This window comes from Paramormyrops kingsleyae, chromosome 24 (assembly GCF_048594095.1).
Source record: "Paramormyrops kingsleyae isolate MSU_618 chromosome 24, PKINGS_0.4, whole genome shotgun sequence".
NCBI classification, from domain to species: Eukaryota; Metazoa; Chordata; class Actinopteri; order Osteoglossiformes; family Mormyridae; genus Paramormyrops; species Paramormyrops kingsleyae.
Window position 1 is genome coordinate 23951242 of NC_132820.1, and position 19878 is coordinate 23971119.

Here is a 19878-nt window from a genome sequence, read left to right on the forward strand (position 1 = left end):
TGCTGTAATTCTATGGACTGGCCCCTAGAGGGGGCAAACCTCAGAAAGCTGAGGGGGCCGAATGCACGGTACTAACTGAGGCAAAAGAAGGGGGAGGGGGGCACACAGTCAAGCACAGAGATCCAGAACAGCATGACCCTCCTGCTGTAAGATGGAAGAACCTGTAAACCTGGACTCTTGACTATGAATTGTCATCCATCTCAGACTTTATTAACTGGAATAAATCGACTGTACTTTCTGTAGTTAAAGACTTCCAGTTCAACCCAATGGTTCCACTAAAATCTGGGAACAATAAATACCTGGGCATTAACATATCCGCCAAGCTGTCTGATTTAATACGGTTAAATCACACTCCCATATTAAAACAATAGAAGATGATCTCACTAGGTGGAGTACTCTACCCATTTCACTTATGGGTAGAGTAGCAACAATTAAAATGATGTTCTTACCAAAAATTAACTATATATTCTCAATGGTTCCGACTTATCCTCTCCATGCCTGGTTTAAATAATTGGACTCCATAATTCCAAAATTTTTATGGAAATCTAAGCCACCATGAATAACTCAAAGAACATTACAAAAAGCCAAAAATCGAGGTGACCTTGAGCTTCCCAATTTCTACAATTATTATCTTGCCAGTAGAAAACAATATATACTAAAATGGATCAAACAACATCCAGTAGACCATATCTGGCTGGACACTGAACAGACATTATCTAATGACGTCCAAATCCAGGATTTGCCCTGTATCAGCCCCACCATTAAGTAACATTGCTGCTTTAAGAGCAACAATATTAGCTCATCATTGACAGTCTGGTGGGAATTTCTTAAATTAAAAAGATCTGTACTGATCCCATGAAGATTTACACCCATCTGGAACAATCCTGATATTTTACGAAATTAAAAAACAATAAACTTTAAAGCATGGTACGATAATGGAATAAGATACATGGAACATATTCAAGATAGTAATTTCATATCATCTGACAAAATGGTCGAACTTTATGGCATAGACAAAAACAAATATGCAGAATATCTTCAACTTAAATCCATAATTCAGGCTGGATGTAACATCAGGGTAACAGACTTAGAGCCGCCACTAACAATAACAGACTTTCTAACTTCCATCCCAAAAACTGCTCTCCAGAATTTATGTAGCTTGTCAGAGTCTGAGCTTACTTTCACCCTCCCGACCCACAAATGGGAGAAATATTTACTGCTCAACACAGACTCTAACTTTTGGACACAAACACATTTGGAATGACTCAGAATGCCAGCGTTCAGCTGATACAGTATAACATTCCTCATAGAACACACTACACAGGACAAAGGCTGTTCCAGATGGGTATCAGGGATACTGACAGATGCACAATCTGCACGAATGACTCTCCAGATAATTATTTGCACACTATGTGGTACTGAGCACCTGTTTACAAATTTTGGCTAAAGATTTGTGCAGAACTATCGATATACTTGGAGGATACCATCCCTGCCCCCCCCTCACTTTGTCTGCTGGGTGATCTCACTAAAATTCATATGGGTAAAAAAGAAACATCGCACATGCTCCTCACTGTCCTAACCATCGCCAAATAAACGATCCTCGTGAACTGGAAGTCAAAAGAGAAATTAACCAAAATGCAATTTAAAAATCTACTGCTAGATCACATTTCTATGGAGAGAATGTCAGCCTGTAGAAAACATCGACTGACAGAATTTGAACACACTTGGACCCCAATAATTAATTTCATCACAGTGCTATTGGGGGCAGTGGGGCTTCGCCACTCCGGCCTCGGGGCCGGGGCCGGGCGTCCTGGCTAATGCGGGTCTCTGGTGTCCCACCGGCAGGGGTCGCTGTCCCTGAGTGGGTGCGGGTCTGACCTGGGGGGGTGGCATTGGGTGGGGGGGGGGATGTGGGATGGGGGGGCCATCAGGCTCGTCTGCACCGCCGCGCTGGTGTGGGCTGGTCCGGGGCCGAGGCTCGGTAGCTGGGGTGACGTGCTGGCTTCCGAGGGGGGGGGCTGCCGGGGTGGTCCAGAGATGGGAATGTCCCGGGGGCTGGAGGGCACTGTGATGGGGGGTGGGGGGAGAGGGGCTGGGGTGGGTTGCCCGGGAGCAGGGGGGTCGCGGGTTCCCTGTCCAAACGGAGTGGCTTCCTGCCCGCCGGGGTGTGTGGGGTGTCTTGGTACTGGGGGCCCGTCTGGGGCCCCGTTGCACGTGGCGGGTCTTCGTCCCACCGCCCTGCTTGCCGGGTGGGGACAGGGACAGGAATCGATGAGGGGTCGGTTGGGGACCCGGCCCCTAAGAGGGGGCCCATGCCTCGCGTGCTCCGGTTGTGCCCCTGTCTCCTACACTCACATCACAATACACTAGGGTCTGGGGGGCGGTTCAGGGCGGTGGGGGCCGAAGGGCTGGGTTATGCCACATGGCCTGGCCCACAGACCCTACCATTGGCCAATGTGCCGCCACCCAACCACCCAATTTTAATGCACCTCGGTTCTCCATACAGCCAATCCAGCCCTGATACACCTGGGATGGGGCGCATGGGATTCAGCCAGCGGTGGAGCTCCTGCCCTGACCACCCCCCCACTTTTTATGCACCACAGTTTTTAGTTTGCACACACTTCAGTTCACACACTCATTCACACACACCAACATGTACAAACCTTGTACACACACTGAGCGGGGTGCGATGGGGGCCTGTGGGGGGGGGGGCGCGGGTGTCCTTCCAGACCTTCTTGGTTCTGGGCCCGGCTCGCGATAGGGCTGGGGGTTATGGGCTGGGCCGGTGGCTCCCCGTCTGGTGTCCTCTGGTGGCAGGGATGGATTATGGGTTGTGTGGGCCCCTGGGCAAAACGTTCGCGAGGGCCCCCCTCAAAAAAAAAAAAAAAAAAACGCCAGCATTGTCTGGGATGGCTAGTTGCTACGTCAATGACTACATGTGTACCGTGTCCAGCTGAACCATGCCAGAATCCACCTGTGTACCATATCCCCTTACAGAACGGAGTGATCAGGAATGTAGTGGTAAAATAAGAGGTGGGTGAACTACGAATTCTGTGATCACATTTTGTGCATAAACTATACTATGATGTGCATTTAGATCAATTGAGAAGTGGGTAAACTCTAATTCTGAAATTTCAGAGGTGGGTAAACCGTGTTTACTTGCATTTAGCCTCCACTACAGATCACTGGTCAAACTCTTACACTGCTACACTGGTCTGGGGGCCACTCAGCGGGCAGGTTAACCGCCTCCATCCCACCATGCTACCGCTCCCTAGTCAGAGGGCCTTCTGTAAGGCTGTTAACACGCCCCCCTCCCCCCAGAAGCCAGGGGCCCCATGGTAGGGGTCCTTGTAATCAGATGGCCCTCTAAAGGTACACTACACCCTCCTCCCTAGGGCCACCTAGCTGGGCCCTCATAATCAGAGGGCCCTCTAAAAGCCCCCAAAGCCCCCATCCTCCCTAGGACCCCCTGGTAGCCAGAAGCCAGGACCATAATAGGAGGGCCTAAGAGGGCCTTCTAAAAGTAGGCTCCCTTGCACCCATTTCCCTTTAAAGTTCCTATAGCAGGGCCGGAGGCCCCCTGAAAGCACCGACCCCCCCCACCAGCACCACCACCACAATTCAAGGGCCCTTGGCAGCCAAACGCCCTCCCTCCATGTTTCCATCAGAGGCCCTATAGGGTCAGGGGCCCTTGTAGGCAGAGGATCAAAGAATGTAGGCCCTCTAAAATAGACAAACGAAAATACATTGTTGATAAGCGTTGCAAATTGTTTTGGGCTAGGGGCCCAAACCCCCTAACCCCCTGCACCCCAAGGGCCCCTGGGCAGCGGCCCCGCTGGCCCGGTCTGTAATCCGTCCCTGTCTGTTGGGACCCCTCATGCGGGGGGGGGACAGTTTTCCTGGTGGGATTGAAATACTGCCCACATCTTTACAAAAGCAGTTTCAATCTCTGATGCTAGAACTACTAAACCTGCGCAAATCTGCGTAAATTCCCTAGAACTACTAAGCCTGCGCAGATTTGTTCAGGCCTTCAGCTCCATTGTCCTCCTGCTTTTGTTGTGCAAACACACTAATTACCTGTGAATCCTGACACATTTGCATTTTTTTACTCAGACTCCTAGTTCAAATACAAGGCAGCCCAAACCTATGTGTGTAATATGGAAACCTTCACAAAAGCCTGCCATATCTATACAAAATATCCCACACACTGACTGACCTGCAAATATGAAAGACACACATTCACAAAATATATGGAAAGACAAGTCTATTTTATTTATAAAAAATAGAGTGAAAATAGAATGAAAAGTTGCTAATTGAATGAAATAAATAGAATGAAAACATGCTAAGACATCAGTCTCCAATATATGTTTGTACACAAATGTCATAAGCTGAGTGAAGTCATGGTCCATGGTTGATAACAAGCTTGTACACTTACAGAAAGAAGTAATGTCATTTCATTTTGATTGGCTGTCACTGAATTATAAAACCAAAAGTGAATTTTGTTTTTGTGTGATCTCTCCAGCTTTGCATGTTCTCTCCTCTGGCTGTTCATGTAAAAAAAATGTAAAAAAATAAAAAAATTATCAGTCCCTCAGTTGCAGGTTAATCTCTGTCTGTTTCAAAGTCTGTGTTTGCAGCGTTTGCAGACCCAGTGACTATCTTCCCTGCATTTGGCGCAGGTGAATTTGTGACACTTTACGCAGGCAAACCAGCTGCGATTTCTGCTGCAGCTCTCTTGTACTTGGCACTGAGTTGTCCGTACAGGTCCTCGCACAGCAGCAGCAAACACTGCAGCAGCGTTCCTCTCTGTCTCCATTGCCTTTTGCTGCATGAATCGGCAACGGAGTTCCTTGGCTAGAAGACTCAGAAACAATCTTCTTTTGCCTTTCCACCCTGTGCATGCCTTGTACAGAACGTAGGCATTCACCGCTGCCAGGTCCAGCATGTTGTAAAATACAGCTACTGGCCACCTGCGTGTTGCTGCTCGTACTGAATACATGCGCACCGATGGAGGAAGTTCACGGCGAACTTTATTCACCGTGTCCAGTAGAGTCGTGTTGCGCTGAAGCAGTCTGTGTGACAGAGACAGTGAGGTGAAGAAATTGTCCGTTATGACATTTCTCCCGTCGTCCAGAAATGGCTCCATCAGACTCATGACCACGTTCTCTGCCAGCCTGTCCCCCTTCTGACGACTGGGGTCCTTTCCCAAGTAAGGGGACACGTTGCAGACGTATTTGGTTTTCAAATCCGTAGCCATCCAGAACTTGATCCCACATTTCTCCGGCTTTGATGCGATATACTGTGTGAATGGACAACGAACCTTGGTCGGGAACAGCTGCTCATCTATGGTCATGTGTTCTCCTGGAGTGAATCTCTCAGCACAGTTCTTAGTGAAGCGTGTCCAGATGTCAGATATCGCAGCAAATCTGTCTGTTTTCACCCGTTCTGCCCGCGTGTCCTTGTCATCAAATCGAAGGTGCTGCATAATTGAAAGGAATCTATCTCGGGACATTGTCTCTTTGATTACTGGCACTAGAAAGTTTTCCGACCAGCAATCCACAATGGCGCCAACGGGACACATGATTGCTCTCACAAACAGAATAGAAATGAATGCCATCAGTTCATTAATTGTCAGCTTCCAGTCCGGCTCTGTTCTGCGGGCGTGACGGACCGTACACTCTGTGATGGTCTGCAGCATTCCCACGTCTAACAGGCAGAGGAAGCTTTGGAGCACACTTGTAATTTTACGCTGTCGGAAGATAAACAAATAGAGACTGGTAAATTTACATGAACCTCACTCTAAATGGGTTTATATAAATAATACATGGGTTTATATAAATATCACATGTGCTTTGGCGATGACAAACCTTAGCAGACTCTGTGGGTCCAGTGTGCGCAGTGAAGCGCGAGCGATGTGCTGATGCACTGGGCGTTCCGCTTCCAATGTCCTCCTCTACCCACACAGTGCCGCCTTTTGCCGTCTGGCTCGGACTGGGCTTCCCGGTACCACGGCGCATCTTCCGTGGAGGCATGTCGGGTTCTTGTTCCATCTCTGTTTCGGACTCTTCCGATGAGTCATCTGTGAGCTGCCGGGCAAACGAAACCTGGCCTCCGTCAGAGTCTGCTGCGTCCATTTCCTGCAGCAGGGCCAAAGCCAGAGGCGCTGAGAGGCTCTTCCTGCGTGGCAGTGATGCGGAGGCCATCCTGATGTGCGTCTTGAGAAATGCGAAGGAGAAATGATTCTCCCGCCTCGGTCGCTCTGCTTTTATGCACAGCACTGTGCTGTAGTTATGCAAACAGCAATGCCACTCCCTCACATACACAGTCATAATGGGCATCGTCACACCTTTTGGCCACTCCTACAGCATTTATATGTTGTGAAAAGCCGGACTAATTGCATACAGTCTGCCATACTGCCATCATTGCCATGTCAATGGAATGCTGGCAAAAGTGCCAATTGCCCTCACATTGAAATGGATGTGCTAATTGGCTGGCTTTTCAGCTGTCCATACCACTGAAAAGCCAAAAAAAGCCCCTTGATTACAGTATCGGTCTGTCATCACTTGCCATGTCAATGGAACGCTGCAAAAGTGCCAATTGCCCTCACATTGAAATGGATGTGCTAATTGGCTGGCTTTTCAGCTGTCCATACCACTGAAAAGCCAAAAAAAGCCCCTTGATTACAGTATCGGTCTGTCATCACTTGCCATGTCAATGGAACGCTGCAAAAGTGCCAATTGCCTTCTGATTGTGCTTCTAGCCTAGGAACTCCGTTGCAGATTCATGCAGCAAAAGGCAATGGAGACAGAGAGGAACGCTGCTGCAGCGTTTGCTGCTGCTGTGCCAGGACCTGTACAGACAACTCAATGCCAGGTACAAGAGAGCTGCAGCAGAAATCGCAGCTGGTTTGCCTGCGTAAAGTGTCACAAATTCACCTGCGCCAAATGCAGGGAAGATAGTCACTGGGTCTGCAAACGCTGCAAACACAGACTTTGAAACAGACAGACAGACAGACTGTGTGGGAGAGTAACCACTGAGACAAAAGGCAGAAAGATGATGAAGAGATGAACCTGGAACTGAGGGACTGATAACATTTTTTTTTTTTTACAATTTTTGCTATTTTTACATGAACAGCCAGAGGGGAGAACATGCAAAGCTGGAGAGATCACACAAAAACAAAATTCACTTTTGGTTTTATAATTCAGTGACAGCCAATCAAAATGAAATGACATAATTTCATTCTGTACAGTATGTGTATGAGCTTGTTATCAACCATGGACCATGACTTCACTCAGCTTATGAGATTTGTGTACAAACATACATTGGAGACTGATGTCTTAGTATGTTTTCATTCTATTCATTTCATTCTATTAGCAACTTTTCATTCTATTTTCACTCTATTTTTTTTATAAATAAAACAGACTTGTCTCTCCATATGTTTTGTGAATGTGTGTCTTTCATATTTGCAGGTCAGTCAGTGTGTGAGATATTTTGTATAGATATGGCAGGCTTTTGTGAAGGTTTCCATATTACACACATAGGTTTGGGCTGCCTTGTATTTGAACTAGGAGTCTGAGTAAATAAATGCAAATGTACCAGGGTTCACAGGTAATTAGTGTGTTTGCACAACAAAAGCAGGAGGACAATGGAGCTGAAGGCCTGAACAAATCAGCGCAGGCTTAGTAGTTCTAGGGAATTTACGCAGATTTGCACAGGCTTAGTAGTTCTAGCATCAGAGATTGAAACTGCTTTTGTAAAGATGTGGGCAGTATTTCAATTCCATTTATTTCAGCACCAGGACAACAGCCCATACCCCCCCCCCCCCCCCCCCATGAGGGGCCCCACCAGAGGACACCGGACAGGGAGCCACCGGCCCAGCCCACCAGAAAGTAAGAAGCTCATTAATCATTAATTGCAATGTGTTTGAGTGCAGACAAGAGCACGGACAGCATTAGGAGAGCCGGACATTGTTGCAAATTGCACTGTAATGTTGGCCCATACATCCACACTAGAGAAACTTAAAACACTGTCTTGACAGTCAGTTAAAACCAGCCACAGCCTAAGGATTAATGGAGCTCAGAATGGGCTGAGATATCCCTGATCTGTCTGCCGGTTCCTGCTAGCATGTTCCAGGGCCCAGTGTTGGGAAAGTTCATTCTCTTCATGAACTAGTTCAGTTCACATATTTTAAAATGAACTAGTTCAGTTCATAGTTCATAATTCAAATTTTCTTAACTAAGTTCGCAGGTTCCAAAATGAACTAGTTCATGGTTCTTTTATTTTTTCCAGTATGTTGCTGCAAGCTGTTACCCTAAGAATACTGGCATTTTCCAGTTGTTGCCCCCATTCAGTCCACACTCGTATCCAGCTGCAGCTTTCACCCTGCAGTATATTCTCAGAAACATGAGGAAGAACGTGCTGCTTGAATGGTTTTTTTAATGAGGAATTAAGAAACAATCTGAGGTAGGAACCAGGCTGAGGTAGGAAACAAGGATGTACCTCAAAGCGCAAAACATTTAAACATTGATTTTCTTCTCAGTAAGTCACTTTTCAATTTTTTGTGAATGTATTTTTTTCTGAGTTGTTTGCCCAAAGAAAAAGAACAGATCTAGAACTTGGGTAATAAAAGTGAAATATTTAGTCCAAATGAATGAGAAAAAACTAAACAAAAAAACCCCTCAATAACTTAAAAACAGTCAATCAGACTCCAAGGCCATGGACATAAATGACTCAAATAATAATAATAATCATCAATGGGGAAAAAAAAAGTCCAACACGTGCTGGGCCAAGGACAGTGTTACTTTCTATCCAGCTTGAAAACCCCTTATCTGAATGAAGATCCTCTGTCACTGGTCCCAGTGGTCTCTCCCTGCTAGGTCTGCTGTGTCTTGCTTCCTGTAAAAACAAGATATGCTCTGTTATTTTCATGCAGCTCACCTCTGCACACCCACACACTCATCTCCATTGTTCTTCTATAGCCCAATAAATAGGTCAGAACAATATTTAAGATACCTTCAGATCTTTTTGTTGGCATTCAAGATCAGCTGCTTCTCAAAGTTGGCATCTCCCAGTCGGTTTCTCCTGGGCCTGAATGAGACGAAACAAGAAATTTTAGCATCATGATTATTGTGCAAAAAATGGTAACAGTAATCTGTATTAAAAGGAATTGTGTACTGAGGCAATCACTGAAATAATTTGACCAAATTTTATATTTAAAACCACAATTACTATTAGCTACATGAGCAGCATTAAAATAATATCACCAAGACATAACTATGATAGAGGGTAGGTATTTACTGTACTTATGACCAAAGCATATTAATTATGGAATATAATCACAGTTTGTCCATACCTGAATATTAGACCACCGACGCTGAAGAGCCTCTCTACTGGAGCGCTTGAGGGCAGTGCAGTGTTGTGTTTTATGAACAGCCTTTTGAGCTTTGAAAACTGCATGTATTCATCAAACCCATCTGTGGTTGGAGCATCCAAATAGGTGTCCACTTCAGTTTTTTGAGAAACCAGAGTTTTTCTGTTAAATCTGAAGAATGAAGCTGCAGAATCTTTCTTCTCCATTTCACCACTGGACTGGGGTTGACCTAAGTCTCTTGCAGCTGAGTTATCAGAGCTGAGGGTTTGAAATTCTCTTTTCAGCATCAATCTGTACAGCACACGTTTTTCCTCATCTTGGACCCAGTCTAGCTTGAATCTTGGCATCAGCATAGCGGAGAGTATGTGCTCCCTCTTCTCCAGAAGATCTGCCAGCCTTGTACTCAGTGACTGCAAGATGCTCTCTATAAGGGGACGGCATGTAATGAGACCCTCTGCAGCAGTCTGCTTCATGCTCTCATCCAACAGGTCATTCATAAGACATTGCAGTTGCACGATGGTTGGAGCCAGGTAGCCAAGAAAGATGTTTTTCTCTGCTTGGAGGATGTTTAATGCAAGTGCTAAAGGTCTCATCACGTCCACAAATTTGTGAATGAAGTTGACTTCATGTGGAGAGAATCGGCGAAAGCCAAACTCATCACTCACAGTGTGCAGAATCAGCATCATGTAGGGGAGTGGCATCATTTGCAGGGGGGACCTCAGCCACATTTATTTCTGCCCTGGTAGTTAATGTTGCTATGCGAGACAGTCTCTCCATGGCAAGAAATACAGAGTTCCATCTTGTGTCATTTGGCACAATAAAGCTAATCCCAAGCTTTTCCTCCACAGTATCAGAAGCCTTTGGACTTCGCTTAACTCGGTTCCACAAAGCAGAAGCTTTTGCAAAAACAGCTCTCGACATTGTTTTGTAACGTGGTTCAGTTACTTTTTCTGTATCTTTGGCCACTAGATTCAAGGTGTGAGCTATGCACCTTCTATGAGGGGGGAGAGAGGGATGATCCAGACCTGAGAGAGAATGAGGCTCCATCTGGTCATCTTCATCTGAGTTCTCACTGGCAGCAGCAAAGGCTGACTCTGGTTCACTGTCATCTTCACTTTTAGTTTCATCAGAGTGGACCACTGTCTCTGGCTCTTCAGTATCAATAGCAACATCCATCCCAAAACAATTGAACGCCTTGACAAAATTTGAAGCGTTGTCTGTAACTGTACACACAACCTTGTTGTGGATTTTGAATTCTTTGTTGACAGTCTGACAATAATTTTGCCAATACATCATGTGTATGTGCTCCTTTAATACGCCGACATGCCAGGACTGCAGAATGTCTCTTAGAAACATCATTTTTGTTCAGCCAGTGGATAGTGATGCCCATGAATGCTTTGTTCACAGCTGACCAGCAATCTGCTGTTGTGCACACAGCATCGATCGCAGAGAGTTTAGTTTTAAGTTCACATATGTTTTCTTCAAATTTCTTGTTCAGCAGTGTTTGTACTTTTTTTCTTGATGTCACCTTTTTGGATGGCTGCAACCCCTTTATTAAGTTTATGAAAGCTGGGTTTTCCACTTTCCTCAAAGGCTGCAGGTCTCCAACAATATACTGCAAAACCAGGTTGTCCAGCTGCGGCTGGGAGATAACGGAGCTGCCGTTACTGTACGCCGTTATTTGGTTTTGGGTGGTAGAACAGGATCTGTTTTGGCACGCCGTTGCCGTGTCTTTTGATTTTTTAGTGTTACGACCCTGTCTAGGGGTTAGGGTGTAACAGATGAAGGGAAAGGGAAAAGGGGAACGAGGGGAACACAGGGTGTGGTGTACGAGGGAACACACGTGGACAAAGGGGATATTTTTATAGCTTTTTATATTTTTATTCACGCAGGACAGACACAGAACAAATGATCCAGGTGCGTAAAACTCAGGAGTGACTATTGCCAAAATAATAAACAAAACCCACTTACCAAACACAACCCCTTTCTAGCTTAACTAAGTGCGAAAACCAAATAACAAGTGTTAACCCTTACTCCCTATCCAAAAACAGTCACAAAAACTTCCAAACAAAACCGGCAATCACTCCCTAAGCACCAACCAAGCTAACAAAACATACACACAGTAAAGCGTCAAAGTGAGAGGGGCGCGCGAAGACGTAAACCAAAAGCAAGCAAAAGATCGATAACCAGAAAATCAAGCAGACCGGGCAAAAGTACAGAAAAGGGGTAAGGCAAAGAATCATAAACCAAGAAACCAAAACCGTCATACACAATAATCTATCCAATAATGCAAAAACAAAGGCAAATCCAATAACGAGCAAAAGCTCCTGAACGATCTTCCCGTCCGGCTTTTCACTTCCGCCGGACGGAAGTGACGGCCGATCTTGCGAAGCATCGTGGGCGGGGTTCGGACGTGGAGGAGGAGCTGGGTAGGCCGAAGTGCTGTCAGAAGGGCCGGAGTCCGGATGTGGAGGCGGAGTCAAACAGCGGCACGTAACATTAGTGACCTGCACATACCTTAAAAGGTTAGACGGGTGCTTTATTTCAATATGCCGTTTCAAGTTTGCTGTTGACGTTGTTGATGTGCGGAGTTGCTTCTTGAGACCCGGCAGGCACAGTTTACACAAAAAGGTAAGATTTTTCCCACCTGGATCATCGCTGACCTTTTCAAAGAATTCTTTTAGGTGGACATATGAAGTTTCATTCATCATTGAGACAGAAGTAGTGCCGCTGCCTTCATCGGATTTTGCCTCCATTCATCCTTCGCAATTTAATGACGCATGCGCGGTGCGACTCTGTGGTGGCTGGTGTTGCCAGATCTGGTCTTTCCCCCTATATAATAAAGCCCGTTTTAGATTGTGTTGTAGCGGTTGTAGCCTAGATATTGTACAGTCAGTGATTATAGCTGGGATTTTGCCTGGCTCCATGGAAATCTGGCACTCTCTAGAACAAAATTGAACTACGAGAGAACGACGTTCATAAACGCCGGAATGAGCGCGTTCACATTCACGTTCATCAGGCAGATATACAGCACGTTCAGTTCACGTTCACCCAGAATATGAACGAGTTCATGAACGATCGTTCAATGAACTTGTTCAGGCACAACACTGCATATTAAACGGATTTTTGAAACAGGGAGCCGGAAGTGGGGCTTGCCCCGTCTGCTCCAGGCATCGACTCTGTATTGCAGTGCTTCCAGGAACGGTGCACCTCTACTGCCCCCTGTTGTTGAAAGGCAGAACTGACTGACTGAATGGGTGACTAATAGACTGAGTGCCTCTGGATGGCCAGCTAATTAGCCGCTAATTAGCAGCTACAGCGGGATCTAAATTTAATTAGTGACTGGGCTGACACCTGGCAGATGAAATTTAACATAGACAAATGTAAGGTACTCCATGTAGGGAGCAGAAATATAAAGTACAGGTATTTTATGGGACCTACTGAAATAAAGGTAGCTGATTATGAGAAAGACCTTGGTGTGTATGTTGATGCTTCCATGTCTCATTCTCGCCAGTGCGGGGAAGCAATAAAAAAGGCCAATAGGATGTTGGGGTATATCTCCAGGTGTGTGGAGTTTAAGTCAAGGGAGGTAATGCTAAGATTATACAATTCCTTGGTGAGACCTCACCTAGAATATTGTGTGCAGGTTTGGTCACCATATCTTAAAAAGGACATTGCGGCCTTAGAAAAGGTGCAGTGTAGGGCCACAAGAATGATTCCTGGTCTTAGAGGAATGTCATACGAGGAAAGGTTATTTGAGCTAAATCTGTTCAGCCTCAAGCAAAGGAGACTGAGGGGGGACATGATCCAGGTATATAAGATTCTAAGAGGTTTGGATGCTGTTCAACCGAATAGTTACTTCAGCATTAGTTCAAATACAAGAACTCGTGGCCATAGGTGGAAATTAGCGGGAGAACATTTCAAACTGGATTTAAGGAAGCACTTCTTTACACAGCGTGTAGTCAGAGTATGGAATAGTCTTCCTGATAACGTAGTGCAAGCTGAATCCTTGGGTTCCTTTAAATCAGAGCTAGATAAGATTTTAACAACTCTGAGCTATTAGTTAAGTTCTCCCCAAGCGAGCTCGATGGGCCGAATGGCCTCCTCTCGTTTGTATAGTTCTTATGTTCTTATGTGCTGTGAGGGAGGGGCCCTGTCCGTGTGCGGCCCCCATTTCCCGCCGTTTTTCTTTTTTCTTTTTTTTTTTTAAGTAAGGTGACACGCTGTCGTTTGTGCGGTGGGCAGCTGTGCTGAGGTAAGGCATGACTTCATCTTTGCCTTTTGAATTTTCCCTCATGTTTGTTTAAATGATTGCTGTTTTTTGAGAGGACAGGAGGACAGGGAGGACGCCGGTGACTGCGACGCCCCTGGGCATTCTACTCTGCGCGGGGGCGTCACGGAGGCCCGGCTAACGGCGACCCGCTAAGCGGCGGCCCCATATCGACTCGGGTCTCTCTTCGGTCTTCAGGACCAGTACACGTTTCTTCTCCTTTCCGGATTCTAAAAGACAAAGGGCAAAAGTGGAATAGTTGACGAAATGGCGTCGGATGGCGTAGCTTCTAGCGGTGGGGCGTAAAGACCTTGCATTCCAGAGCATCCCCGCGCATATGAGAGTCTGCTCCGTACATCTCCGTTCAGGTAAGTCAGGTTCCGGTGTGATCACTAGACTCCATTCTTGTGTTTGTCCCTAAAGAGAACAGCCAGGATAGGAAATGCTGGAAACCCATCCTGACCGGAGTCCATCCCTTCCCGGTGGCACAGTAACCCGAAAGTGTTTGTGAGTGTGGTTTATGTCAGATTAGGAGAGCTGAAATGAACCTTTTGTTGGATGATAGCCGGTGACCAAAACAAGAGCTAGATCACAGAAAAGTGTTTCAAAAGCGACAGCGTCAAAGTGAAATGCAACGCTGGATGGAAGTTTTCTAGTCCTGATGAAGGATGTAGAATCGGAATCCAGATATGTTTCCATACAAGGAATTTGCCTTGGTGGTGCTTTTACATGACATTACAAAGAACATACATCATTTAGCAAAGACATATGCAGAAAGGTAATAGACAATAGACTGGCAATTTGGTAATATGATAATTATATGATAATTAAGTTTATTAATGGCAGTGATGATGGTATTATGATATTTATATATGTGTGTACATAGTAATTATTGTAGTATGAATATAAACTATATAAATGGCATAATAATTTAAAGGGCTCTTAAATGGTGCCGTTATTAAGTAGCAGCCAAGTCAACTATATGTGCAAGAGTGCAATATGTATACAGAGTTTGCAGTATGTGTGCATAATGTGCAAGAGTGCAGAATATGATCATAGAGGAAGTTTATCAGTTGTTCACTGGTTATGCTGGTGGAATTTTCACTGCAGCTGACAATTAATTGAACGTCCATTCAGAGACTGGTTTGGTTAATGAGAGAGACTACCTGAGGGGAGAAGCTCTTGGCGTGTCTTGTGGTCTTGGTTCTGATTGCCATGAGTCTTCTCCTGGAGGGTAAGGCTTGAAAGATGTGGTGAGCAGGGTGAGATGGGTCCTCAAAGATTTTGTATGCCCGTTTCCTGGTTCTGGTGATGTACAGTACAGTGTCTGGAGGGTAGGCAGGTTACTGCCGATTATTCGCTCTGCTGAGTGGATGATGTATTGCAGTCTGGCCTTGTCTCGTTCAGTGGCTGATCCAAACCAGGCTGTGATGGAGGAGGTGAGGATGGACTCAATGATTGTAGCGTAAAACTGGGCCATCGTGGTTATAACATGTTATTTTGGATCAGGCACGGACAGTTGTGAGAGTTCAGTCCGCATTAGCTCCGATAGAATAGTATTAAATGCAAAGCTAAAGTCCACAAACAGAATCCTAACATATGTCTCAGGGCACTCCAAGTGTCAGAGCAAGAAATGGAGTCCAGTGTTAACTGCATTGTCCACAGGTCTGTTGGTTCTGTAGGCAGAGTGTAGCCTGGGGTCAAGCGATGGGTCTGTGATGGTTTTAAGGTATGACAGCACAAGTCTCTCAAAAGCCTTCATTACCACCAATATGAGAGCCACCAGTCTGTAGTCACTGAGACAAGAGACTCTGGGTTTCTTTGGAATAGGTGTTATTGTGGATGATTTAAGACACAAAGATCCAGTGACTGGTTGAAAATATCTGTGAAGACAGGTGATGGTTGATCTGCACAGTGCTTCAGAGTGGCTGGGGAGTGTTGGAGTACGCCGTCTCCACTGGGTCAAGAGATTCACAGCTGACACGTGGAGAAGTTGCAGGTCACCAGTTTATTCTCTGACAGATTGCAATCCGGGAGCGACCATCTGACATACATTCGGCACGTACAAGAGGAAGCTCTGCCATATGTATCAGCTGTTTCCCTTTTAAAGCCCTTTGGGCATCTCCCCCCTCTCTCGGTACCTTCCGTCTACGTGACAACCACATGTTTGACATTTGCTCTAGTTAGTCGGTTAGTACTTGTCCTTCTGGAAGGCTAAAAGATAAAGGGGCCGCTGACGTTTTCTGTCGCTCCCTCTATCTGTTCCGATTAGGTCCCCCTGCCCTGCCGGTGCCAGTCAGTTCTCGTTTCAGTTAACTGCATTTTCTAGAATCAACCCCCCCCCCCTTTCATCATGCCCTGCTTTAAGCTATATTCTCCTTTTCCTCTATTCATTGTATGTTCTTTATAAATCTATTGAATCCCACACTACCTAGCAATGTTGGTAGTAACGCGTTACTGTAATTACACTACTTTTGTCTGTAAGGAGTAATGTAACTAATTACCATTTCAAATTAAAAAACGCAAGGTACTGAAATTTCAACGGACTCGTTACCTTTGTCTTGCGTGAAAATATTAATGGATAAAGGCAGCATGTTCCCCTAATTTCCTGTTTATGATGTAACGCCATCCAACCTTACCGTGGCGCAATGAATGGGTGATTTTATAGGTACGCTGATAGGTACAATTAGACAGTTGTATTGTCTGGCACTGTCACAGCAGCAACACTAAAGTAATATAACTACCATGCAGTTTGCTAAGTCACGAAGTTATCTTTTGTCATGTGACTATACCGTTACATACCTTAACACAATTAAGATGTTTTCATGTGTTTCTAATGATACAATTACAACACTAGCCATGTAGAGGCATTAATCGGGAATTCATTTATAAAGGCTTCATGTGACCGAAAAAGATGCCAAACATTCATAGGTACGTATCTAAGAGGATTTTGGGATTTATAAAGAAAAACGTATGCTGAAAACAACTCGCACGTTTTGTGAACGAGGCTGAAGGGGATGCGGTTTCGACAGAATCCTGTAGAGGGCACTGTGTATGCTAAATTGAAGGCTCCAGGAATGTTGTCGGCATTTCATTTCATGGTCACATGGCCATCGGCTCTGAAATTAAACTGTTCTTTTAAATAGAATTGTTTAAATTTGCAAACTGAATTGTATGCTGTGTTTGAATGTTCAGATATCATTAGATATTTCACTGCATATTTTCCAACTTAATTGGTACTCTGTCACTAAGACGTACTACACAAACAAAGCATTTTCTGCCCAAGGTAAAGGCTTCTTATTCAGTTTCCCTACAGTGGATAGCTGGGGTCCGTGGGATGTTTGGATGTTAGTGTCAGGGCATTCTGGTAGAATGTGACCATTGGCAACAATGGGCTGGACAGCTCTGTGCTCATCTTGTCTCATGTGGGACTCCCACCATCACTGCCACTGAGCATCTCCTCTACAAGCAAACACTGGGGTGCCACCAAGACCAGCAGGCTGCTGGTGGCTCTGGGATGCAACCACTACTGAGGCCAGATGAGGGAGCCACTAATGATGGCTTGAAGACATATCAGTGTCAGAATGACATGTTTGAGATAAATGTAGAACTACAGGATAAATTTACAGTTATACCGCCAGGTGTTTTCATAACAGCTCGCTTATAGTAACATTATCACTAGCATCCATTTCACTTGTTGAATGAGAGAGAACTGACAGACTTTTGTCTCTCATACGTTCCCTGTAATTATGCACTAAATAATGAATTGTCATGACCGTTATTTGATAATGTGTGTGGTTTTTATGTTGTCGTATGATAAAATCTTGTCGCCACGGTACTGACAGTAATTTTGTGTCACCAATTAGCTAGCATCGCTCACTTGGTAAGAGGCTGAAGCTAGGTTTGCCGCATAGCCTATGTGTCCGTGGCTTGTAGTAAAATGGCACATGGGATAATGAATGGACATGATCGTTTTACATATTTGTGTGTATAGTTTTTTGTCATAACGTTAAAAAATCTTGTCAGTCCGTTTCTGACAAACTTGTGTTGATCAGTGACCTGAGCATTGCTCACATGGTAGACTATTATCTGTCTGAACAATTATAAATTGCACTGACCAGAAAAGCTTGAGTGTTGATAGCATCACAGGCAGAACCATAAATGATTTTTGGTAACATCTTTTTTTGTTTTAGTCATTTTTAAACACATTGACCATGCGTTATAATGCATTCATGAAGCATTATAAACACGGCTATATTTCTAAAAGGGCATAACACATTGCCATGTTTATTATGCACTATGACTGCCTGATGAAGCTCTCATCTATAATGCACTATAGATACCTTTGTAATGCAGTAGAAAGCTGTATTATTCCGACCATCATAATGCATTATGAGGGTATCTATAGTGCATTCCAGATGAGAGCTTCATAAATCATTCATAATGCATAATACACATGGGTATAATTATAGCCACGTTTCTAATACTTTACGGATTCATTATTATTAGTTATGAATGTGTTTATAAATTGCTAAAGCAATGGCCTTAAGTAGTGTTACCTGATTTTTGGTTACAAACGTAACATTTTTTGCTGAGGGGCTCTCTAACCCCAAAATGGCCTTAGATGAATTTGCAGAGACAGAATTCTTCCAGAAGGAGCTGGTGGCTGCCAAGAAACGGGTGGAGAAGAAGATGGAGAAAAATAGGAAAAGGCCAGACTCACGACAAGCAGGCCGCCTTTGCAGATGCTGCCGCATGAACCTGAAACAGGGACCAAACAGCTAGCCTGCACATCCACACCGGCTTCCCTGGAGTGGCAGGGAAATGCACTTACTGCCCATCTAAAGTGTACTCTGTATACCGAGGAGATTCGGGCGTCTCCTTTGTTTAAGGCAGAGTGATAAAGATGGGTAAACTTAATAATTTTAATTTAGTCATTTTAATGTAATATTTGAATGCAGGCCTTAAATGATCCATATTATTTCAATAAGGCCTCCCTTTAGGGGTATAGTCCATGCTTTTACGTTTGTGTAAAACAAACCAAACAAAGGACACGGCCGCATGACCCCGCGGCGCCGAACAAAGAAGCACTGTGGGACACACGCCGGCGTCCGAAACAGACTGAGGAAACGAGCACATCGCCCGCCCCTGCCCAGAGTCCCGCTCGCAAACGTCCAGTCTAAACTAGGTGACCTAAGAGCGAGGTTGGGGTTCCAGCGCGATGCAAGAAACTGCAATATATCACGTTTCACGGAAACGTGGCTGACCCCCCTGGTACTGGATCTAGTGGTGACTCCGTCGGACTCTTTCTCTCTTTTTCCTGTTTCATAACTGCTTGCTGTTGGTCATTTAGGACTTGCTCTTTGTCCATGAAACTATGTCATAAATAAAAAGGACATTTAATTGAAATATTACACGCTGATTTTTTTCCTAGTTATATAAAATCGATACAGCAGATTCTTTTCTACACACACGACTGCTTTTTTTGTAACTTAATTATGCCATCTAACACGATAGGTTCTCTTGTCATAAGAATATTCCAATATGTTGGTTGAGATTATTTAAGCGGTACATCAACAATCCTTGTGGGGGAAATTAATGATAATTAAACTTTGACAAACAAGGGCATAGCTGAAAAATCAGTACACTGCTAGTGAGTTACTGGCAATATAGCACAGAAATTTACTAGTCAGCTGTGCTAAGAATCAGCTAAACTGAAATGGAAGGCTTGTAGTATAAGGGGGAAGGTGAAGGAGAATGTTTTATGTGTTTTAAGTTGATAAAGCAGGGAGGAGCACTTCTCTTTCTCACATAGTAAAGGTTCATTCTCTCTTCAAATGATTGCTTGTAAATTTAAGGATCTAGGAAATTAGCTTATATAATATGTAAGGGATAATGTACAGGCAGCCGGTAGTTATCGCAGAAATAAGCCCCGACAGTGTGATCAGGACCCGACGCCTGTACATTATCCCGCTTATTACACGGCTACTTGCCACATAAGGAAAAAAACTGGACATGAATATGAATTTGAAACATTTTATTGGCATATTTGTTTTAAATTAACATTTTTAAACGGTAGCCTAATCTTTGTTGGCGCGGAGGGATTTTAAACATACAAGTAGTACCGGCTATGTGTTATTACTTTGGAGCGGTTATTATTTGAAAAGAACGAACCTGCAAATGTCTCAACTGACCAATCAGAATCAAGCATTCCAGAGAGCCGTGTAATAAAATATTA

General features: G+C 44.6%; 1 pseudogene; it reads left to right on the top strand.

Annotated features, from left to right (window-relative positions):
• The first annotated feature begins 12405 nt into the window (after positions 1-12405).
• LOC140582577 (U2 spliceosomal RNA) lies at positions 12406-12585 on the top strand (annotated as a pseudogene).
• Positions 12586-19878: the final 7293 nt, after the last annotated feature.